This window comes from Macrobrachium nipponense, chromosome 32 (genome assembly GCF_015104395.2).
Source record: "Macrobrachium nipponense isolate FS-2020 chromosome 32, ASM1510439v2, whole genome shotgun sequence".
In the NCBI taxonomy this organism is placed as follows: domain Eukaryota; kingdom Metazoa; phylum Arthropoda; class Malacostraca; order Decapoda; family Palaemonidae; genus Macrobrachium; species Macrobrachium nipponense.
This window is the reverse complement of record NC_061094.1, coordinates 6678241-6700108: the sequence shown is the minus strand read 5'-3', so window position 1 is coordinate 6700108 and position 21868 is coordinate 6678241. Positions and strand designations below refer to the sequence as shown.

The window sequence follows — 21868 nt, the reverse complement described above, 5'->3', positions numbered from 1 at the left end:
ACGCGGTCAGACCCAGAGCGAGGGTATTCTTGTGAAACCTGTCGAAGTGGGGTTGTCTGAGTAAATCTACTCTTAAGAGGAAAGATTCTTGGCATATCTATTGTCCATTCCAGTACCTCTGTGAACCAACTTTGGGCCAGCCAAAACGGAGCTATTAAGGTCATCCTCGTTCCTTGGCTCTCCCTGAACTTCTTCATAACTTTCCCAAGTACTTTGAATGGAGGAAAAAGCGTAAACATCTAAGTTTGTCCAATCCATCAGGAATGCGTCGACCGCGCCACTGCTTCCTGATCTGGAACCGGAGAGCAATAGGTTGGTAATCTTTTTGTTCTGGCTGTCGCAAACAGATCTACTACCGGACGACCCCACACTTCCACAGGCTCTGGCAAACCTCCATGTGCAAAGTCCACTCCGTCGGGAGAAGTTGTTCTCTTCTGCTCAACAGGTCCGCACTCACATTTTTCTCCCCTGTATAAACCTGGTGAGCAGCACGACGCTTTCCTCTTCCGCCCAAAGCAGAACTTCCTTTGCCAGCTTGTAGAGGGGAAAAGAATGATGTCCCTCCTTGTTTGCGGATGTATGCCAGAGCCGTGGTGTTGTCCGAGTTGATCTGCACTGTCTTGTCTCGATCAACTCTCTGAAGTGCTTCAAGGCCAAGAAAATTGCCATCAGTTCCTTCCTGTTTATGTGCCACTTGTTTCTTCCTTACTCCAAAGTCCCGACACCTCTTGAGGCCTAATGTCGCTCGCCCAACCCGCGTCTGACGCGTCGGAATACAAGATGAGGTCTGGCTCTTCTGCTGAAGCGACATCCCTCTTGCTAACCTGCCTGGAGTTAGCCACCACTTTAATTCCTCCTTCACTTCGGCAGGAATTAAAACTGGAAGGAATCCGGTTGCAATTTTCTTGGCCATGAATCCTTCAGGAAAAACTGTAGAGGTCTCATGTGCAGTCTTCCTAAAGAAATGAACCTTCTCTAGCGAAGAGAGTGTGCCCAGTAGACTCATCCACTCTCTTGCTGAAGCATCGGTCTTTCTCTAGAAAGTCCTGCACCTTCCGAATGCATAGGGCTTGCCTTTCGGGGGACGGAAAAGCCCAAAAAGTCACTGACGATATCTGAATCCCCAAATAAAAAACTATCTGTTGCTGGGGATTCAATTGAGACTTTCCCATGTTTACCACAAGACCTAGGTCTTTTGCTAAGTTCAATGTTTGATTCAAGTCCTCCAGACATTGACTTCTTGATTGGGATCTTATCAACCAGTCGTCCAGGTAAAAAGACACTCTGATCCCTCTTAAGTGCAACCATCTCGCCACATTGGACATCATCCCTCGTGCACCTTGGGGGGTCTGTGCAAAGGCCGAAGCACAGGGCCTTGAACTGAAAAGCCCCCCTGTCCTGAATCACAAACCTTAAATACTTAGGGGTCCTGCTTCCCGGATGAATCGGAATATGAAAGTATGCGTCTTGTAAGTCCAGGGTCACCATCCAGTCCCCTGGAAGTACCGCTGCCAGCACTGAATCGTTCGTCTCCATAGTGAAATGACAATTTGTCCAAAATGATATTGTTATGTTACAATAAAGTTTCATACATACTTACCTGGCAGATATATACATAGCTAAGACTCCGTCGTCCCCGACAGAAATTCAAATTTCGCGCCACTCGCTACAGGTAGGTCAGGTGATCTACCTGCCTGCCCTGGGCGGCACGGACTAGGAACCATCCCCGTTTTCTATCATATTTTCTCTCTTCCACCTGTCTCCTGCGGGGAGGCTGGGTGGGCCTTTAATTGTATATATCTGCCAGGTAAGATGTATGAAACTTTATTGTAACATAACAATATCATTTTCATACAATCAACTTACTGTCAGATATATACATAGCTGATTGGCACCCTTCGGTGGAGGTAAGAGACAGCTACTATATGGAATAGACAGGTAAACAACATATGTTGTAGGTATAAATAAAACCTTGGTTCCTACCTGATAGGTGGTAGACTTCGTGGGTGTTTGCCCAGTAGTCTGCATCACCTCAAGAAACTTTAGCGAGATATATGATCTATGGCCAGAGTTCTTGTGGTCTGCCGATGGGGTCTTATCCGCTTTACTCGGCAGAGCCTAAAAGGACTTTGTCAATGGGTGCTGATCCACTTATATGACAATACACCTTATGAAGGAGCACACAACCAATCCCGACCACCTATCCTAACCATATGTTAGAACTAAGGATTGTTACGAGTTTATCCCCGAACTCGTCACAACAACCGTAACTCAAAACCACTACGCACACATACATAATTTTCCAAAAAAAAATTATACTCAACTAATTGGATATGACAAGAATTCTCTTACTGAACAACATAGACGGCCGCCCGTGCGAGCCAAGTCCTCCATTGTTCGAAGAGACTCTCGACCATATCCAAAAAGAAGAACAGTATATACATTTAAGGATTGGTGTCGGCTCCCTGTACCCAGAATCGTATCTGCCGATACGATAGGACCTAGAGAAAAACACTTCTCATACGTCACAGAACGTACGTCTTTCAAGTAATGAGATGCAAATACTGAGTTGCAATCTCCAGTATTGTCGTATCAATGATGTTTTTAAGCGACATATTCTTATAAAACGAGAGAGACGTCGCAACCGCTCTTACTTCATGAGCTTTTACTCTCAGTAGTTGTAACTGTTCGTCAGGACAGACCTTATGAGCGTCCGTAATGACGTTTCTTACAAAGAACGCCAGAGCATTCTTGGACATCAGTCTTGTGGGTCTTTTACCAGCGCACCAAAGACCTTGTCTAGAGCCTCCCAACTGACGCTTTCTCTGAAGGTAGAACTTCAGAGCTCTAACAGGGCATAGAGACCTCTCTGCTTCTCTGCCTACGAGACTCGATATGCCTTTGACTTCGAATGACTTAGGCCAGGGATTCGTGGGATTCTCGTTTTTTCGCTAAAAACAGGGTCTTAAACGAGCAAATAGCCGAGTCTCCCTTGAATCCTACTTTATCCTTTATCGCAGAGCTTGTAATTCACTGATTCTTTTTTGCCGTAGCTAAAGATAAAAGGAATAGGCATTTTCTAGTTATGTCTCTAAACGATGCCAGATGAGGAGGTTCGAATCTATCCGAAGACAGATATTTGAGGACTACTCCAGGTTTCCCAGTTCGGAGGTACTGGTTCCTTAGACCTTTGAAGTCTCAAAGATCTTATGAGATCGTGGAGATCTTTGTTATTTGCCAGATCTAATCCTCTGTTCCTGATACAGCCGAGAGCATACTTCTGTATCCCTTTATTGTGGATACGGCTAGATGAGATTTTTACTCTCAGGAATAGCAAGAAATCAGCAATTTCCGCTATGAGGTATAGGAGGAGGACCACAACTTCTTGGCTCTACACCACCTTCTAAAGACCTCCCACTTCGACTGGTATACTTTCGTAGTGGAGGTTCTGCGTGCTCTCGCGATCGCGCTTGCCACTTATCGCGAGAAAACCCTCTCTGCTCTGACAGTCTTTCGATAGTCGAAAGGCAGTCAGAGCGAGAGCGGGGAGGTTTTTGATGGTACCTCTTGAAGTGTGGTTGTCTGAGAAGATCCGTCCTTCTTGGTAGGGATCTTGGTGAAAATCTACGATCCACTCTACCACCTCCGTGAACCATTCCTGGGCCGGCCAAAAGGGGCTATTAACGTCATCCTCGTCTCTTTTGACGCCACAAACTTTTTCATTACTAACCCCGGATTTTGAATGGGGAAAAGCATAAAACGTCTACTCGAGACCAGTTTAGCAGGAAGGCGTCTACCATAATTGCTCTTGGATCTTCCACGACCGAGGCAAAACACTGGGAGCCTTTTTGAAATGAATGTTGCGAAGAGATCCACATGAGGAGTTTCCCCCACAGAGACCAGAGATCGAGACACACTTCCTCGTAGTAGAGTCCATTCTGTATGAAGGACCTGGTTCCTCCTGCTGGAGCCTGTCCGCCCTCACATTCCTTACTCCCTGTACGAACCTTGTCAGCAGGGAGATGTTCCTGTGAGACGTCCAAAGTAATAGGTCTCTCGTGAGCTCGTAAAGGAACGAGGAGTGCGTCCCTCCCTGTTTCAAAGAATGTAGGCAAGTGCGGTGGTGTGGTTTGTCCACGTTTCTTGCACTACCTTGTTTGACACCAGAGGTTCTAGTTCTTTAAGGCCAGATGTACGGCGAAGAGCTCTTTGCAGTTTATGTGCCAGGACACCTGTGCTGTTTCCCAGGTGCCTGACACTTCCTCTGAGATAATGTCGTCTTCCCCCAACCTGTCTCCGACGCGTCGGAGAACAACACTAGGTCTGGGTTCTGTGTTCTTATAGAGATCCCTTTGTTCTCTTCCAGAGGTAGCAACCACCACTGTAGGTGTGCCTTATCTCCACTGGAATGGGAAAAACGTCCGACAGTTGTCCGGTTTTCCAGCTCCAAGACCTCTTGAGGAAGAATTGAAGTGGACGTATATGAAGTCTTCCTAGAGGGAAGAATTGTTCCAGCGAGGAAAGCGTCCCCAGAAGGCTCAACCATTCCCTCGCCGACGTTTGTTGCTTCTCTAAGAAGAGAGAGATTATCCGCAAACCTTTTGCGGTTCTCTCTTGCGAAGGAAAAACTCGGAAAACCCCGAGAATCCATCCGAATCCCCAGATAGACTAGGTCTTGTCTGGGGGTCAGCTGAGACTTCTCGAGGTTCACAAGCAATCCCAACGCCTTGGTCAAATCCAGAGTTAACTTTAGGTCCTCCAAGCACTGTCTCTCCCGATCTGGCCCTGATGAGCCAGTCGTCTAGATACATAGAGACATTCACTCCGTTTGAGGTGAAGAAATCTCGCCACATCTTCATCAGGCTTGTGAAGACCTGAGGAGCTGTGGACAGGCCGAAACACAAGGCTCTGAACTGAAAGATCCTTCCCCCCGCCGTCATGAAACGGAGGTACTTCTTCGATGAAGGGTGGATCGGGACGTGAAAGTAGGCGTCCTGGAGATCTAGAGACACCATCCAATCTCCTTGTCGTATGACGCTAGGACTGAAGCAGAAGTCTCCATGGAGAACTTCTCCTTCTGAACAAATTTGTTCAGAGAGCTGACGTCCAGTACCTGGTCTCACAGCCTCCGAGGGACTTTCGCCACCAAGAAAAAGGCGATTGTAAACCCCGGGGAGTTTTGATCCAGTTACTAGTTCTATCGCTCTTCGGTTGTCCCACATTTGTTCCACCATCGATCGAAGAGTATCCCTCAGCACAGGGTCCTTGTACTTGGCTGATAGTTCCCTTGGTATTGACGTTAGGGGAGGAGTATTCAGGAAAGGGATACGATATCCCTTCCTTATGATATTCAATGAAATACAGGTCTGCGTCTTATCAGTGTCCAGCCTTCCACGAATTCCGGAGCCTGGCACCTACTGGTGCTTGGAGAGAGATGTTTCATTTTCCCTTTTTAAAGGGACGAAAGGCAGACCTACCTCTCTTCTCCGGAGCCTTCCTTCTTGCGGGAGGTCTGGAGGTCGGACCACCTCGAAAGGGCTGCATTGATGTACTAGGGTCCTTTCTTGTCAGATACTGAAAAACCGGTTTCTTCTTCCTAGCTGACTGCGTCAGAGATCCTGAGTCGCCTTCTCAGTTAAGAGTGAGCAACGTCCTTCACTAACTGAGAGGGAACAAAAGTCAGAAAGAGGCGCATAGTAGAGCTGCCCTCTGAGCATGCGATACTGCTTTGTAAGAAGGCGCCATACACCGTCCATTTTCTTTAAAAGACCTGCTCCAAATAATGAAGAGACTTCAAAAGATCCATCCTGTACCGCTTTGTCAATGCAAGACAAAATGCATAACAGGGCTTCAGGTTCGATTCCTTCTGAATCATGGGCTTTCTTGGACATCACCCCAAGGGACCAATCTAAGAAGTTGAAGACTTCCAATACATGAAAGAGTCCCTTGAGGAGATGATCCAGTTCTGAAATACTCCATGTAATTCGAGCAGATTGAGACTTGGACGCCTTGAAGCGTCAACCAAAGTCGAAAAATCTGCCTCTGTTGTAGAAGGGAGAGCGATACCCATATTCTCTCCCGTCTTATACCATATGCCTCTTTTCCCAGCTAATCTTGCTGGAGGCATGCAAAAGACTGTCCTGACTAAGTCTTTCTTAGACTTCATCCATGAGTCTAAGGCGTGTAATCCGCCCGCTTCATCGAGATGGTGGGTTTCATTTTTAGAAAAGACGAGACTTCTTCGTCTTAGCACTGGAAAAGAGCGAGCGCGGAGAAGGAGGAGCAGCAGGAGTCAACTCGTCTCCATACTCCTCAAGAAGCAGGGTAGTCAAAACCTTATAGTTGGACAAACCCTCTCTTCATGATCTTCATCATCCGAGTTTTCCTCCAACTCGGGATATATCTGAGTCTCCGTTCTCCTTTCTGAACTTTCCTCTTCTGGAGGAGACAAACTCCTGATAGGAGAGGGGCTAAGGGAATGATACTCTTTCCTTTTTCCCGTTTTAAAAGACTTGGAAGGCGTCACAAGCTCCGGCTTCTCTTGAACTTTAGAAGACAGCCTTGTATGACGCTTCCCGTTCTCCGAGCGTCATGGCTGACGTCTCTTGCTGACGTCTTGATGACGCTTCGCGCCTGGAAGACGCTCCGCTCTCTAAAGGCGTCCTACTCGGCGTCACAATATTGGACGGAGCGTCACGTCTAAGATCCGCTTGGAATGACGCTTCACTTCTAAAAGACGTCTTACGTTTCTCTGGCTTTACGAAACTCTCGTAAGCCCCCGTTCTAGCTCTCGAACTCGAAGCTTCTGCAAGACGTTTAGGCCGTTTCACGTCTGTCTGACGCTTCTCTTCGAGCAGGTGAGAGAGGACGAGACTTCTTAATTGGAAGCGTCACGTCCTTCCGACGGGGCGCTAAAACTCCCACAAGAGATGACAGTTGTTCCTGAACCCGCCATAATTATCTTTCTTGACGCTTCTCCACGTCTAGTGCATGACGCCTTTCGTCATCACTCAGGGAAGAAGAATGAAGGGGTACTTCCGCACAAGCGTCAGGTGACGCTACGCCACCATTCGCTTTTCTTAATAGCAGACGGGGCGTCATCTGAGAAGCGCTCTGGGCTCGAATCTATGTCGGGACTTCATATGACGCTTCAGCGGTCTCGATAAGTTCGACTCCTTCCACCCTCGTTTAGGTGAGGGGAGAGGGAGAGGACGAGAAAACACTCGCGAAGGGACGCTTTTTCTATAGCGTCCTTGAGCCGGCCTGCCATGAAGCAGAGCTAGCTGTAAGGGACGTCTGGACCGTTGGGGATTCCCCACGACCTCCTTAAGGCTTTCGACTTTCTTCTCCTGTGGGCATGGGAGCTTGGAAGAGGTCTAGGCCTGGGAGCGTCGCAGGGAACGATCAAACGCCCCCGGTCCACAACACTGAGAGAACTCACTTCACTGAAATGTTCACTATCCACTAGCCTTACCTTTGGAGTCAGCCATCTTGGACTTCATGTCTCTAATAGTAGCTTTCAGATTGGCGATTTCCCGATGCCACCGAATCCGAAAAAGCACTCTGAGAATGAGATATATAGGGAGAATCTACATCAGTAGATAGAATTATCCCGTGAAAAAAAAAAAAAAAAAAAAAAAAAAGGCTCAATATGCCTTGAACTCACACCTTTCAGCCGTTCTAACTCTATCCCTCTCTAACTTCTTCAAATAAGAAGTCAACGTCTTCCACTACTTCTTGCATTCAATCCCTCGCATTCCTTACAAGTATTAATAGCAGAACACTGAACCCCCCTACATTTACGGCATACAGTGTGAGGATCAACCGAAGCTTTCGGTATCCTCACCCTGCAGCCTACATTCACACACATTCTCACACTCACATTAGAATCAGACATACTGAGAAAAATCCAAAAGAGTTATTCCAAAAACAGTCCACAGTAGCGAATGCCAAAACACGATCCAAATACGTCACCAAAAAGCCGAAAAACGTTGATCAAAGGTTGAAAAATGAATCTAAGTCAGGAGGTAATAACAACAATGTTGATACCACCGGCGACAGAGAAAATATGCTAGAAAACGGGGATGGTTCCTAGTCCTGCCGCCCAGGGCAGGCCGGTAGATCACCTGACCTACCTGTAGCGAGTGGCGCGAAATTTGAATTTCTGTCGGGGACGACGGAGTCTTAGCTATGTATATATCTGACAGGTAAGTTGATTGTATGAAATTGCATTTTTCCTAACTATACAAACCTGAGGTCCTTTTACAATAGGAAGGTACTAGCGGCAGCTGGATAGGTCGTAAGCTTTCGAACAAGGGGTTCGGTAGTTAACTGCTTGTCCGACAGGCGCGCGCGCGCGACTGGGAGGTAAACAAATCACTTTTGCTTTTGGCCCAAGCAAAAACTGCAGAGTGAGGGTGGCATGAGGTGGGGCTATGTGTAAAAGGACCTCAGGTTTTGTATAGTTAGGAATGCAATTTTGGACAAATTGTCATTTGTTCCGACACGGCATACAAACCTTCGGTCCTTTTACAATAGGAAGACTCACTTCTTGGTGGGAGGAATCTGAGTCTTTTGTGAACAGACTGGTGTTCGCCCAACCTTGGAAGCCTCCCTGGTCGTAAGAGCGAGGGAGGGATCCAAGCCTCTGTCCGATTGATCGTGTGTTCACCGCAGGATCAATGGTCAGACCTCTGGACCGAGTACTAAGAGAGAGGCAAGCGTATCTCTTCGTACCAGCAATGTAAGAACTTGTTCCTGTACAGGAGCAAATATAAAGTCATGGGTTTGACTCTTGTAGGCATCCACTTCCCCCCCTTGTAGAAGGAAGTGGTGGATATTCTGCTCCTATCCCTAGTGAAAGGGATAGGATGGGGCTCTGTCATATAGCTCACCTGCATCTCGTCCTCATCCAGCGTAGTGACGACCGTGGCCCTCTGCCCACAGGTAGAGGAGTAGGAAAGACGGGAAGAGGGAGCCAGTCACTCACTCATTCACACATCCATCCACAGAGTCACACCAGGACTCGATGCTGTTTCAGCCTGCGAGGGTCTGGGTTAGCTACACAACTTGTTGAGCAGCCACCCCACGGGTCCCAAGGAAAAGGTATCCAGGACCTGTGGGCAATATCCCGAAGGTAGAAGGACGTAAAGGTAGTCTGGTTAGACCAGACCCCTCGACCTTCAGGAACCTGCGCCAACAGGTAGAAGTTCTTACCGAAACCGCCCAACGAGGGGCCAATACTTTACTGGGACCGTTCGTGAGCCTCTTCGGACGGGACGTACGGATGTCGTCACTACCATCAGCCCTCATAGCCCTCCTGATGACCTCACGCAGCCAGAATGAAAGAGTGTTCTTGGATACTTCTTTCTTGGTTACCCCGGTGCTAACGAAGAGGCGTCGACACTCAGGCCTGAGGTGTCGAGTTCTCTTCAGATAGTGCCGTAGCGCCCTCACAGGACAAAGCAGCATCTCATCCGCATCATTATCGGTGAAGTCCAATAGGGAGGGAATCGTGATGACTCGAACCTGTCGTCAGGGATCGACGGTTTCTGAGTCTTCGCAACGAAGTTCGGGACGAAATCGAGCGTCACAGATCCCCATCCCCTGGAGTGTCGTACATCATAGGAAAGACCATGAAGTTCCCCTACTCTCTTCGCCAATGCCAGGGCCAGCAAAGAAGGGAGGGTCTTGAGGGTCAGATCCCTGTCTGACGACTCTCGGAGTGGCTCGAACGGCGTTCGAGTCAAACTCCTAAGGACGAGAGTCACATCCCACGCAGGGGGCCTGAGTTCCCTGGGTGGGCAAGACCTTTCGAAGCTCCTCATAAGCCAAGGAGATCTCGAACGAGTTCGAGATGTCCAATCCCCTCAGTTTCAGGACGAGAGCCAAGGCGGCTCTGTATCCTTTGACTGTGGGGACTGAGAGGAGCTTCTCTCGGCGAAGAAAAACGAGGAAAATCCGCTACCTGCTGAAGAGTGGCTCTGAGAGGAGATAGACCCCGTCTACGACACCACCACAGAAGACGGCCCACTTCCCCTGGTACACAGCTGCAGAGGACTGACGGACGTTTTCCAGCCATCTCTGCTGCTGCGCTACGAGAAAAGCCTCTCGTTCGCAAGAGATGGTGGATAACAGCCAGCCGTGAAGACGTAGGGACTGGACTGCTCGGTGGTACCGCTCGACGTGTGGCTGGGCGAGAAGGTTGTGCCAAGGGGGAATCTCTCTCGGTTCTCCTGCGAGAAGAGCCAGCAGGTCCGGATACCAAATGGCCACAGCCACCAGGATCATCCTGAGATTCGGGGTGTACCAGTGCTCGACTGATCACCTTGCGAATCAGGCTGAAGGGGGCGGGGGAAAGGCATAGACGAAGAGGTTGTCCCACGGGTGTTGAAGAAGCGTCCTCTGCAGCTGCCCATGGGTCCGGCACGGCCGAGAAGAACACCTGGAGCTTCCTGTTGTCCGCCGGGTGGCGAACAGATCCACGACTGGTCGCCCCCCCACAGGTCGAAGAGCCTTTCCGCCACGTCCTGGTGAGAGACCATTCGGTCCCTATCACCTGATCCCGACGGCTGAGCTTGTCTGCTACTACATTCCTCTTCCCTGGAATGTAGCGTGCCGACAGCTCTATTGAGTGTGCCTCGGCCCACTCGTGCACCTGCCGAGTCAACTGGTACAACGGGAGAGACACTAGGCCCCCCTGTTTGTTGACGTAGGCCACCACCGTGGTGTTGTCGCACATCAACACCACTGAGTGTCCCCATCAAGCGGTCCTGGAACTCTTGGAGAGCGAGGAACGCTGCCTTGAGTTCCAGTACATTGATGTGAAGGTGCTTGTCGTTCTCGTCCCACACTCCTGAAGTCAGCAACTCCTCCAGGTGTGCGCCCCATCCCTCGGTCGATGCGTCTGAGAACAGCTGCATGTCCGGGGGGGAGTGCGCAGAGGCACCCCTCTTAAGAGGTTCCTGTCGTCCAGCCACCAGGCTAGGTCCTGCCTCACCTCCGGTGTCAGTGACACTGGAAAGCTTGGGGATCCGTCGCCTGTGAACCAACTCTCCTTTAGTCTCCACTGAAGAGACCGCAGGTGAAGACGAACGGAGGGACTACTTTCTCGAGTGACGACAGTATGTTCCTATCACGACTTGCCATCGCTGAGCTACCTGGTTCCTGCCGTAGACAGGAACCTGGTTTGGCTGCCTCCCTGAATCTGCTGATCCGCGAGTCTGCGGGGAAGACTCGCCCTGCTAACCGTGTCGATCAGCATACCCAGGTACTTCATCCTCTGCTTGGGCTCGAGATCGGACTTTTCGAAGTTCACAACGATCCCCAGATCGCGACAGAACTGAGCAGTCGATCCCTAGTCCTGTAGCAACTGCGAGCGGGTTGGAGCTCGCCAAGGACTAACCATCGTCGGAGATACCCTCATCAGACGTATCCCGTGCGAAATGGGCCCAAGCAGACACCAGAGTGAACACTCGCGTGAACACCTGTGGGGCGGTTGAGAGACCGAAGCAAAGTGCCCTGAACTGGTACACCGTCCCGTCGAGGATGAAGCGGAGGTACTTTCTGGAGGACTGATGAATGGGTATTTGGAAATACGCATCCTTCAAGTCCCACTGAAAGCATGAAATCGTTCTCCCTGATGGAGTCGAGCACTGAGCGTGCCGTCTCCATCGTGAACCAACGGGTCTGGCGAACAAACCGTTCAGGGGAGAGAGATCTATCACCGGGCGCCAGCCTCACCGTTCGACTTTTCCACCAGGAAAGAGTCGACTGTAAAAGCCCGGTGACTGATCCGTGACGATTTTCTACAGCTCTCTTGCCTCAGCATGGTCTTGATCTCCTGTCTCAATGCTACGTCCTTCGATGACCCTGGAACGTACGATGCTGTTGGACCGGGTTGGAGGTGAGGGGTGGCCGAGATTCGAAGGTAATAGATATCCCTCCCGAAGGACATCTACAATCCAGGTCTCGGCGCCGTAGCGCTGCCAAGTTGCCCAATGGCTGGCCAGGCACCCCCCCCACTTCCGGCAGCAGGTGAGGGGGAACGCCGTCCCTAGCGTTTCCCCCCACTTTCTTCGACTTCTTCCCAGAGCCTCCACGGGAGGAGGAGGGCTGGGAGGAGGGCTGGTTACGGCTCCCCTTGGTAGAAGTCGGAAGAAGACAAGAGAGGTCTTTCCCCGGGGCGGGTTCGACGCAGCTACCGCTTAGCCACCGAGGAAGCGCTAGCCGAGCTCTTAGACTTGGCCAAGCAGTCCGAGGCTGCCCAGAAGCCTTCGAGACTGCCTGGTGAACCAGACGGTCACTGTCGTCAGTGCGCCGTCTGTCCACCGCAGCGTCCACCATCTCTCCTGGGAAGAGAGACGTGGAACTCCGTAAAGGTCCGTTGCGAAGTCCCAACGCCGCTTCACGCCCGGCCGCCTGGAAACCCGAGTAAGGAACAGCGTCCTTCGTCGGAGAAACCAGGTTGGCCCACAGGTTCACCGTCTGGTGGGCAAGGAAGGAGATGGCCCTTCCTCCAGACTGGCAAAGTCTCCTAAAGGCCGAGTCATCTTCGGAGAAATTCCCCCGGAGTTGGCTGCGACCTTAGATACTGTGAGGGACCACAGATCTAGCCAGGAGACGGCCTGGAAAAGCTGCCATGGCGTTATATTATTCCAGGCCGAGTGCCTCTTGCTGCGAGAACCATAGGTTCTCGGACAGGAGCTGCTGCAGAGCACACCCGGAGTCAGCCTGGCTACTCCGGGTTTCACCTGTTTGGGCGGCATCGGGTCTTCAGATGGCACGCTAAACGCCGCTGTCGCAGCAGAGGAGGTGGAAGCAGCTTGCTCGACCTGCCAGACTTGAGCGAACAGTCTTGTCCGGAGACAAGCGATTCAACCTGGTCCAGCACTGAGTCCGCAAGCTCAGAACGCGGCAAACCCACCGTCGGTCTGGGTTCCCTCTTCGGGCCCCAGAACGACTCGAGCCGGGACGTGGGCTCGGATGGTGGGAGCGGCGATCCTTCCGCGAGGTCGTTGTGCTGACGAATCAGCGCAATAACCTCGGCAAAGTTCCTCTGGATCTCAGGAGTGACTGCGTCCTGCGGAGTCGGACCATCCAGTCCCTCAAACAGGAGCATCTCCCGAGACCCTCCTCCCTCAAGGGGAGGAACAGCGACAGACCCCTCTCGGTCTCCTCCAACCACTTGTGCGTACGACCTGGCTGGTCCGAGAACCGTGCCTGGTACGTACGACGACGTGGTGGGATCCTGAGGGGCGCACCCCTCCCGATCACTCCTCAATACCTCGCCCCTCCCGGTGTAAACCCGAGGAGGTTGAAGGTATGGGAGAGGCAGACCTGACGCTCCTCCTCGATCGCTGGCAGAACCAGTGGGCTTGGAAGACTGCAGGCGATCGCCAACCCGCGGGGGCGATCGAGCTGCAGACCTAGTCGAGCCGTCTCGCTGTGGAGAACGGCTGGACCGAGAACAGCGGCCCCGGTCTCGTGTGTCAGAGGAGCTGGTGCTGGTCGCCGTACCCGATCGCTCTCTGTGAGAGTGAACGGTCAGGCGACCGGCGAGCTCCACTGTCACGGTGAGACCGGTGCGTATCCTCACGGTGCGTCAGTTCGCTGGTACCAGCCGTGGCTGGGGTGCCGGTCGAACGGGGGGACCTCTTCCCAGCCTCAGCCCGTGGCCGGTCATGGACCGTCACGTCCGCCCAGGGTAGCCAGCTGCTCGCCGCGAGAGCGAGAGCTGGTCTGGTGAGAGTCGAGTGAGCGGCTGTCACCAGTCTTCCGCTCCGTGCCGTGAACCTGACGCTGAGCGGACTCAGAGGTCTGGTTCTTGGTGCACGGCCGCTGTTAGGCGACCGTACACTCGGTACCTCTCGCGAACGAGAGGCCGAGACGGACCCTGCTGGCCGTGGCCGAACCACTAACAGCAGGTGAGGAAGTGCCGGTGTTATCCGGCACTCCTCTGGTCCCCGTAGTCTTCTTCCTTGCGGAAGAAGAGACGGGTCCTCGCCCCGAAGGAGCAGGGTGACGAAGCGGAAAAGAACCCCCCTCTCACAGAGCGAGACGGGCCCTTAGAAGTTCCCGAAGGAGACTTCTTAGGGGGGGGGGAGGCGACCTTCTTCTTTCTTCGGCGGGGGAGCCTTAGAAGAAGAAGGGGAAGAGGCGGCAGACGACGACGACGACGAAGAAGACGATGAAGACGACGACGACACCTTCCTCCTCTTCTTCTTCTTGGTCTTCGTCAACCTCCTCAGGACCGACGTCAGATCTGTCATCCAGAGCGGAGCCGGGGCTGCTGTTGCCGAAGCAACAGGGCCCGGACGCACCTGTCCGAACAGATCAGCATCGGGAGCAGCGGCGCCAGGAACAGGAACAACGTCAGCAGGTGCAGGCATCACAGGAACGGCAGTAGAGACGGCAGGAGCAGGTACAGGAACGGCAGCAGTGGTCAACGTCACGTTCGTGAACGGCGCTGGGCAGGTACGGGCAGGTACGGCAGGCTGTGCAGGCGGTCCAGATGGACGGACCAGCGGCACAGACATCCTTGGTACTGGTGGGAGGTCCAGGGGCGAGCTCTTCGGGCACACGAAGTCCGTCGCGGCAGCACGGCAAACCCAGGTGGCGGCATCACACTCCCCCGAGGTACGGCGACTGGCCCCTGCACCGATGTAGTAGGTGTTACAGAGACCGCGTGCGGGGTGTACACCAGGTGAGGAGGTGAAGCGTAGCCAGGTGTTGTAAGGGTCGTGGTGGTCGTCGTAACCGTCGCATGGGTGACCGCCACGGAGCCAGCGAGATGGTAGAGCAGCCCCTGGACACTCGGCACGCCCTGCAGCCCCAACGATGCCCACACCTGTCCGAGGTCGTCCTTCACGGCAACCGCACCTGAGGAAGCAAAAGTCGGGTGATTAGGAGGATCCTCTACCCGCTCGCGCGAAGACGAACGGATAGAGGACCCAGAGTACAACTCGACGTCAGGGTATCTAGCGCCCTCCTCCACACTCGACAAGTCAGGTGAGGAGAAGGACCTAGAAACCCCCCCCGAAGGGGAAGGCGCCAAACGTGGAAGCTGAGCGGGCGGCAGGAAAGAAGACGAAGTGTCCGTAACCAAAGGAGTCGCGGGAGAGCTTTCCGACGACTCCTTTGCAGGCCTTCGCTTCTTCCTGCCCTCATACAAAGTCCACTGCGCCTCCGACCAATTATTACAAACTTCACATGGCTCGGCTCGGGTGCATTCGCGCCCCCGACACCGAGCGCACAAAATATGAGGGTCAATCTCCGGGAATGAGCGGAACTTTCCGCATTTACGCCCTTCGGTACCCGGGCATAGTCTCCGTGGGGTAGCGAGGCGAGGAGATTCCATCGTTGACCAATAAATCACAATTAATTAGAAAGAGAGAAATGATTGTACTTACAATGATTCTTTCATACACAAACACAACCATATACTCAGGAAAGCAAACGACGAGAAGCGGGCAGAGAGCGTCGAACACACACGTCCACTCGCTGTGAGGCCGAAAGCAAAAGTGATTTGTTTACCTCCCAGTCGCGCGCGCGCGCCTGTCGGACAAGCAGTTAACTACCGAACCCCTTGTTCGAAAGCTTACGACCTATCCAGCTGCCGCTAGTACCTTCCTATTGTAAAAGGACCGAAGGTTTGTATGCCGTGTCGGAACAACTTGGTCTTTTCTACGAAAAGATTCAGTTGACTTACGTCCAGAACTGGCCTCCAACCTCCCGAGGACTTTGCAACCAGGAACAACCGGTTGTAAAATCCCGGAGATTCGTGATCCAGAACAGGTTCTATGGCTCCTTTCTCTAGCATGGAAGCTACTTGCTCCCACAGAGCCGTTTTCTTCACTAAATCGTTGTAATTTGCCCCGAGGGCTCTCGGAGATGTTGCGAGAGGAGGTCTCTTCAAGAAAGGAATCTTGTACCCTTCCCGAGCTACGTTGACAGCCCAGGGATCTGCCTTCATGTTCTGCCAAACTTCCCAAAAACCTTGAAGTCTGGCTCCCACTGACATCAAAAGCACTAACTTTATCCGTAAGTCGCTGTATCTGGTCGCCCATGGACGCAAGGGCAGCGAACACCTTAACAATCTGTGTATCGTTTGCCTCCTCCGATACAGCAGCGGGCGCAGGAGATACCTGGGGAGAAGGAACTACCAATTCTACGTTAGAAGGAGCTGGAGAGGAAACACATTCACTCCTTTTGCTAGAAGAATTCGACTTCTCACTACGAGAAACAGATCTCCTTACACGATCTTTCTCAAGCCTTTCAACATATTTCATAAATATCTTCCACTCCTTCTCTGATAAATTCTCACATTCAACACCCTATTCTCCCAAGTACATTCTCTCTACACTTCTTACAAATAGTATGAGGGTCGACCGAAGCTTTCGGCAACCTTACCTTACACCCCTCATTTACACAAAAACTCTAAGCATACTTCCATATCCGACATCTTAAAGTACAATCTAAAGCGAATGCCAAGCTAACGTTTCCGAGTACAATACCAAAAATCCATGAAAAGTCAGCAACGAGAATGAAAATCCTAGCAGGGAACCACCAACAATGTTGCCGGTTCGGCTGGCAGAGAAAATTTGGCCCAATTGGGAACGGTTCCTAGCGCTAGCCCCACGGTAACGGGGTGGTGGTTGCCTGAACTACTAATAGGTTACTAGCGTTTGCCGCGAGTTTTGAAAATTTCTGCCAGGTGGAACAGAGAATATAGCTATATATATACCTGCCAGGTAAGTGTCATACATTAAAATATTAGGTTAATGTATATGGCTGGGAATTAAAAGCATCACAGCATGCTATCTATTCTGGTAGCCCAAGCCAGTCTGGCCTATACCAGCAATAAATTTGGTAAATTTTTAGTTTCAGCCAAATTTGGAAAAATGCAATAAAAATATATTTGTTGCATCAGAAATAGTGTGGTTTCAATGAATTTAACGTTTATTTTGACTGCAAACCAACCGATTTAGAGATTTACTATGTATACCCTAGTGCATCCCACCAATTATGGGGACCACCCTTTGGGAACCGGGGTTTTGGGTGGGGGAAGGGGGGGGAGGGTGTTGGGGCATTGAATGATATTTGCAATAAATGAATAATTAATGTTCCAGCACCCCTCCCCCATACCCCTAACTAGGCCTACCGGGGGGGGGAGGGGGGTAGGGCCCCCAGCGACCCCCCGCCTTAAAGCCACAGTAATTTTCAGGGCACCACAGAACCTAACAAACCCACCTAACCTAACCTAGGGGCCCCTGTACCCCTACCTAGGCCTAGCGGGGGGGCTCTGCCCCTGCGACCCCCCCTTAAGGCCACAGTGATTTTCGGGGCACTACCGAACCTAATACACCACCTAACCTTACTAGGGCCCTGTTGACCCCTACCTAGGCCTAGCGGGGGGGCTCCGCCCCCTGCGACCCCCCTTAAGGCCACTACCTAACATCCATCAAACCAAATCCAAAGTGATGGTACTGCTGTATACATCGTTATACTACCACCATTATAATATACTCTATAAATTAATGAAGCTTACCTTAAACTGTTGGTTGATAAAAATGTGCTGGTGCTTTGAGGGAAAACGTGAAGCCGTTGCAAGGTTCCCTGACATGCAACTTAAAGTAGGAAGTGGCCAGGTACCCGACGACCACATTGCACTGCAAACAATCGGTAGGAAATCGAAGGTCTGTCAAAATTAATGCCAGAAGGGCCAGCCACTACCTCTGCCATAGGTACAGGAAGACAAAATGCCGTTTTTTGCTTCATTATTCGAGTATTCAGTCAAACAAGGATACCAGTGGACACTAGACAGGTAACTGTATTACTCCGCTGAAATGCTAGTGAAACTTAGTTTTCGACTCAAGTCATTCGTAATTGGTTATGAAACCCATGACGTCATAACGATGTCACACCTCTCAGCCAATAATGAGTAACTGGAACTGCTTTTGTTTGCGTAAGAAAGTAAGTTAGAGGGCTCATTAAAAGTAAACATTACCGTAGAGGAAACACCTCTCCCAACTTAGGAAAAATTCGAGGTAAAAACTTAATCTTTTTTTTTCTCTGTAAGTATGCATTAGCGACAATAATGTATTGAGAAGAAGTGTTTTGTTATCACGTGCTTTACTCGGGAAAAATATCAATATAATAGATTTCCCATAATGGTTGAAACTAAAATATTACCATAAATTTATCATCAGTTGATCTCTGCAACTGTCTACAATTTCACCAAAGAAGCCTTAGTCCAAGTCTATCTGATACATTGCTTACGGGTACATCTTTTGTCCACTGATTGCCTTGTATAGGCCTACCAAAAAGCACTGAGTTTACTACACTTGGCCTAAAGAGCAGCAAATATTAAAGGCAATCGAGCAGCAGGTCATCTGGATAAACTCACATTATGGACTCAAGCATGGACCTCGGGAGTGAATGCAGAGTGAGAGGTCAAGGCTACTGTAGACCTAATAGGAAGTTCAGGTTAAAACTGAAGAATGTGGCCTGGTTTCTACCACTTGGTGACTGTAAAATTTACCATCTTCTGTTTGCATTTATAATATTCAGTCTTTTGTTTATGTTTTTACTCTCACCTCCAATGGGCTGACACTAGGTAGCTAAACAAAGGGCCCATTTTCCACATTAACTGATATAGTGAATGAAATAGCAGGGTGTGGGTTAGATCTAAGTAATAACTCCGTGTCGGGTATTTCTTTGGAAATTACAGTTCCATATAGAATTTGGGTTGCTTAATAAGAATTTACTGTTTTATTTTGGGGGTCAACTGTAATTAACCCCCAGGGGCTAGTACTAAACACAGCCAAATACATTTGATGCCTCAATCCCTAGTGACCGTCGTATTCATGGGAATGTTCCTTGCAGTCCGTGCAGAGTTTGATTGCCTAGAATTACCAGTTGTGGTAGTAGTAGGCTTGTCACTAGTGTTGCCCATTTCTGCATTAGCCATTTTGCAAAGGAAGATGACCTAACAGTAAAACCTGAAACTACTACTGTAGCCTACACACCCTTTTAGGTTCAGCCACTTCAATTCTGCGTGCAAAATGGGCGCCACATCCAGCACAAGATCCTTGTGGATGAACGTAAACATATAGGGGAAACAACCGAGTAGACTAGCTGTTCCAGTCTTGCCCGCTTGTTGATCCACCTTCCGAAAACGTACTTTTGCTTACTTCGAAAGGAGAGTAGAGGTCTCGAGGTGTTGCTCCCACCACCGATGACTCATAACAGGTGCCCATCTCCAGGTCAGGAGGTGTTAAAGTACTTTTTTGGAGGGTGGATCAACAAGCAGGTAAGACTGGATCAGCTGGTCCAGTCAGTTGTTTCCCCTATTCTGGTAGGCAACCAGGCAGTGGTACTACTACTACCAAAGTAGCCCCACCTAGGCTAGTAGGCTAGTTTGAAGTTTTGGTAATTCTATGGAATAGTTCCGCATGGACTGCAAGGAACGTAACCACGGATACGACATCCACTAGGGATTGGGGCGTCCAATGTATTTTGCTGTGTTTAGCTAGTACTGGCCCCATAGGGGTTAATTACAGTCGTCTGAATATTACTTAAAATTCTTGTTCAGGAGGTAAAACTATATAGAATAACCGCAAATGCCATAGTCTAGGCAGCCGCGGAATAGTACCCTAGATCTACCAAAGTTTTATCAACCTAACCAGAACTGCCCCTTAACCAAACCCCAAATTCAGACAGCGTGCCCTTACCTGGCTGGGGGGCTGGGGGAACTGGGGGGGAGGGGGGCAAAGGTATAGGTAAATCGTGACCCCTCACTGCATTAGGTAGTAAAGCCGGACTTGTATACCTACCTAGGCTAGTCAGTCATTTGCTAACAAAATGTCAAGAAATTATCCAAAATCAACCATTACTATACTAGTAGTAGGTAACACAGGAAAATTATATTTAAATGTCCAGAACAATACTTAGAACTACCCAATAATGATTTAAAGAATAATTTTATCAGCTAAATATAGCTGTGCATCCGCCGCCACGTTAATAAAAATCTATAATAAATTACCTAGTAGGTAGTATGCCTTTAACGAAGGGAGAACGTTGCAGGTTAAGAGAACTTGGACTTGTCTACATTAAACACTGGTGACCTTACTTGACTATAAAGGAAGAGCGAGGTCAGCTTTAAGGCCAAAGGCACATCGGCATTAATACTGAAACGGGAATTATGGGAATACTTGGAGGGCATAGATTACGATTTCGTACAGGGTCGAGGACTCTCGACGAATAGTAGTAGTAATAGACGAGTTGTACCTTTGAAACAGCTCCCATATTCTCTCGCTGATCCTCATTCGCTTTAGTTTGTTTAAAGCTTTTCCCACATTTTTTAAAACGTCCTTTCTTTCTTTAAGAACTTCCTTTCTATTTTCAATTTCCTCTCTCGATAGATTTGCACATAAGAGGGTGTTAACTATCGATTCCTCTTCGTTTTCTTGATATGTCCGCTAGACGAATCTGTCTAGCTTTTAATGTCAGGGTTTATCTGCTTAATTTTCTTTATTATTATTACGCCATGAATGACAGCTGGAGGACTGTTAACCAGTTCATACTTCCAAGTATTGTGTGAACTTTCTTTTTTTAGATACTTTCATAGCTTTCGCTTATCGCTAATTTCATTCTTTATGGAACTTAACTTTTTCCTAAATCCTGGGTGCCTCTTTTAACCCAGTCTGGTGTAGACAATGCTGTTACGCTTTTTAAAAAGCGTAACAGTATTATTGTCTAGTACCATTATTGTCTTAAACTGTTACGCTTTTTAAGCACCATTATTGTCTTAAACTGTTACGATTTTTAAGCACCATTATTGTCTAAAACTGTAACGTTTTTTAAGCACCATTATTGTCTTAAACTGTTACGCTTTTTAAGCACCATTATTGTCTTAAACTGTGGTTTGACAGCTGGATATTATTTTTAGGCCAGGCCTTGTTGCTCGTTAACTATATTCTATTAGATTATTGTTAGGAGCTTTTAGTTTTAAGGACAATTCCTTGGTAGACGTACCAGAAATAGCTGTGCAAATAGCCTTTCAGTAACTTTTCTTTGCCTCTCAATTTCCCATTTGCTAAATTTCTGAGACAATTGAGTGTTAACTTTGATACGATCTTTACCTTTATCGTGAGGCTGTTGGGTAACATTTAATTGCTTCTTATCTCAGGATGAGCCGTGCAGAGCACTTTGTTGAAACAATATTGCTGTCAGAATCGACGTTCGAACTGTCAATTATATGAGAAATGACACGTTCGAGTATATTCTCATATACTACAGTTTTGAGACATCACGTCTTCTCCTCGGAGAGGAAAATTCTGTTACGGTCACACTACATTATAAACATGAATTTACGGGCTGCCCAGGAGCAAGAGGCCCGTGCTGGCATAAGGCCAGCTTAATCAAATAGATAAGTAATGAAAATCACGGGGTGCCCATTATATGCATAAGCTCGAGTCCTGTCTTCCTTCTTTTGGTTTAGCTACATGTTCTTTCTCTCTCATCTTTTGGTCTGTTTATATTGAGCAATTTACCTGTAGAATTTTGGTAGCTAAAAACCACCCTAAAATCATTGCTACCCGGTGAACTGTAGGCATTATTTAAGGTTCTTTGCAGCGTGCCTTCGGCCCCTAGCTGTAAACCAATTTCATTCCTCTTACTATACCTCCGTTCATATTCGCTTTCTCCGTCTCACTTTCCACCCTCTCCTAACAATTGTTTCACGTGCAAAGGCTTTGAGGTTTATCCTTCTGTTACTACATCTTTCGTACCTTTTCGCTGTCAAATTCCGTTTCAGCGCGGAATGACTTCGCAGGTCCCAGCGCTTGGCATAAATTCTATATTCTAT

At 49.4% G+C, this 21868-nt stretch overlaps 1 protein-coding gene across 3 annotated transcripts in view; it reads right to left on the bottom strand.

Annotated features, from left to right (window-relative positions):
* LOC135207199 (uncharacterized) overlaps positions 1-20278 on the bottom strand; it is a 65658-nt gene extending 45380 nt beyond the window's left edge. The window contains exon 1 of one of the 3 annotated variants that reach the window (XM_064238778.1): positions 20132-20278. The gene's annotated coding sequence lies outside the window, so the exon portion shown is untranslated. The other 2 variants (XM_064238780.1, XM_064238779.1) reach the window with 2 other exon arrangements.
* Between the last annotated feature and the right edge of the window lie 1590 nt (positions 20279-21868).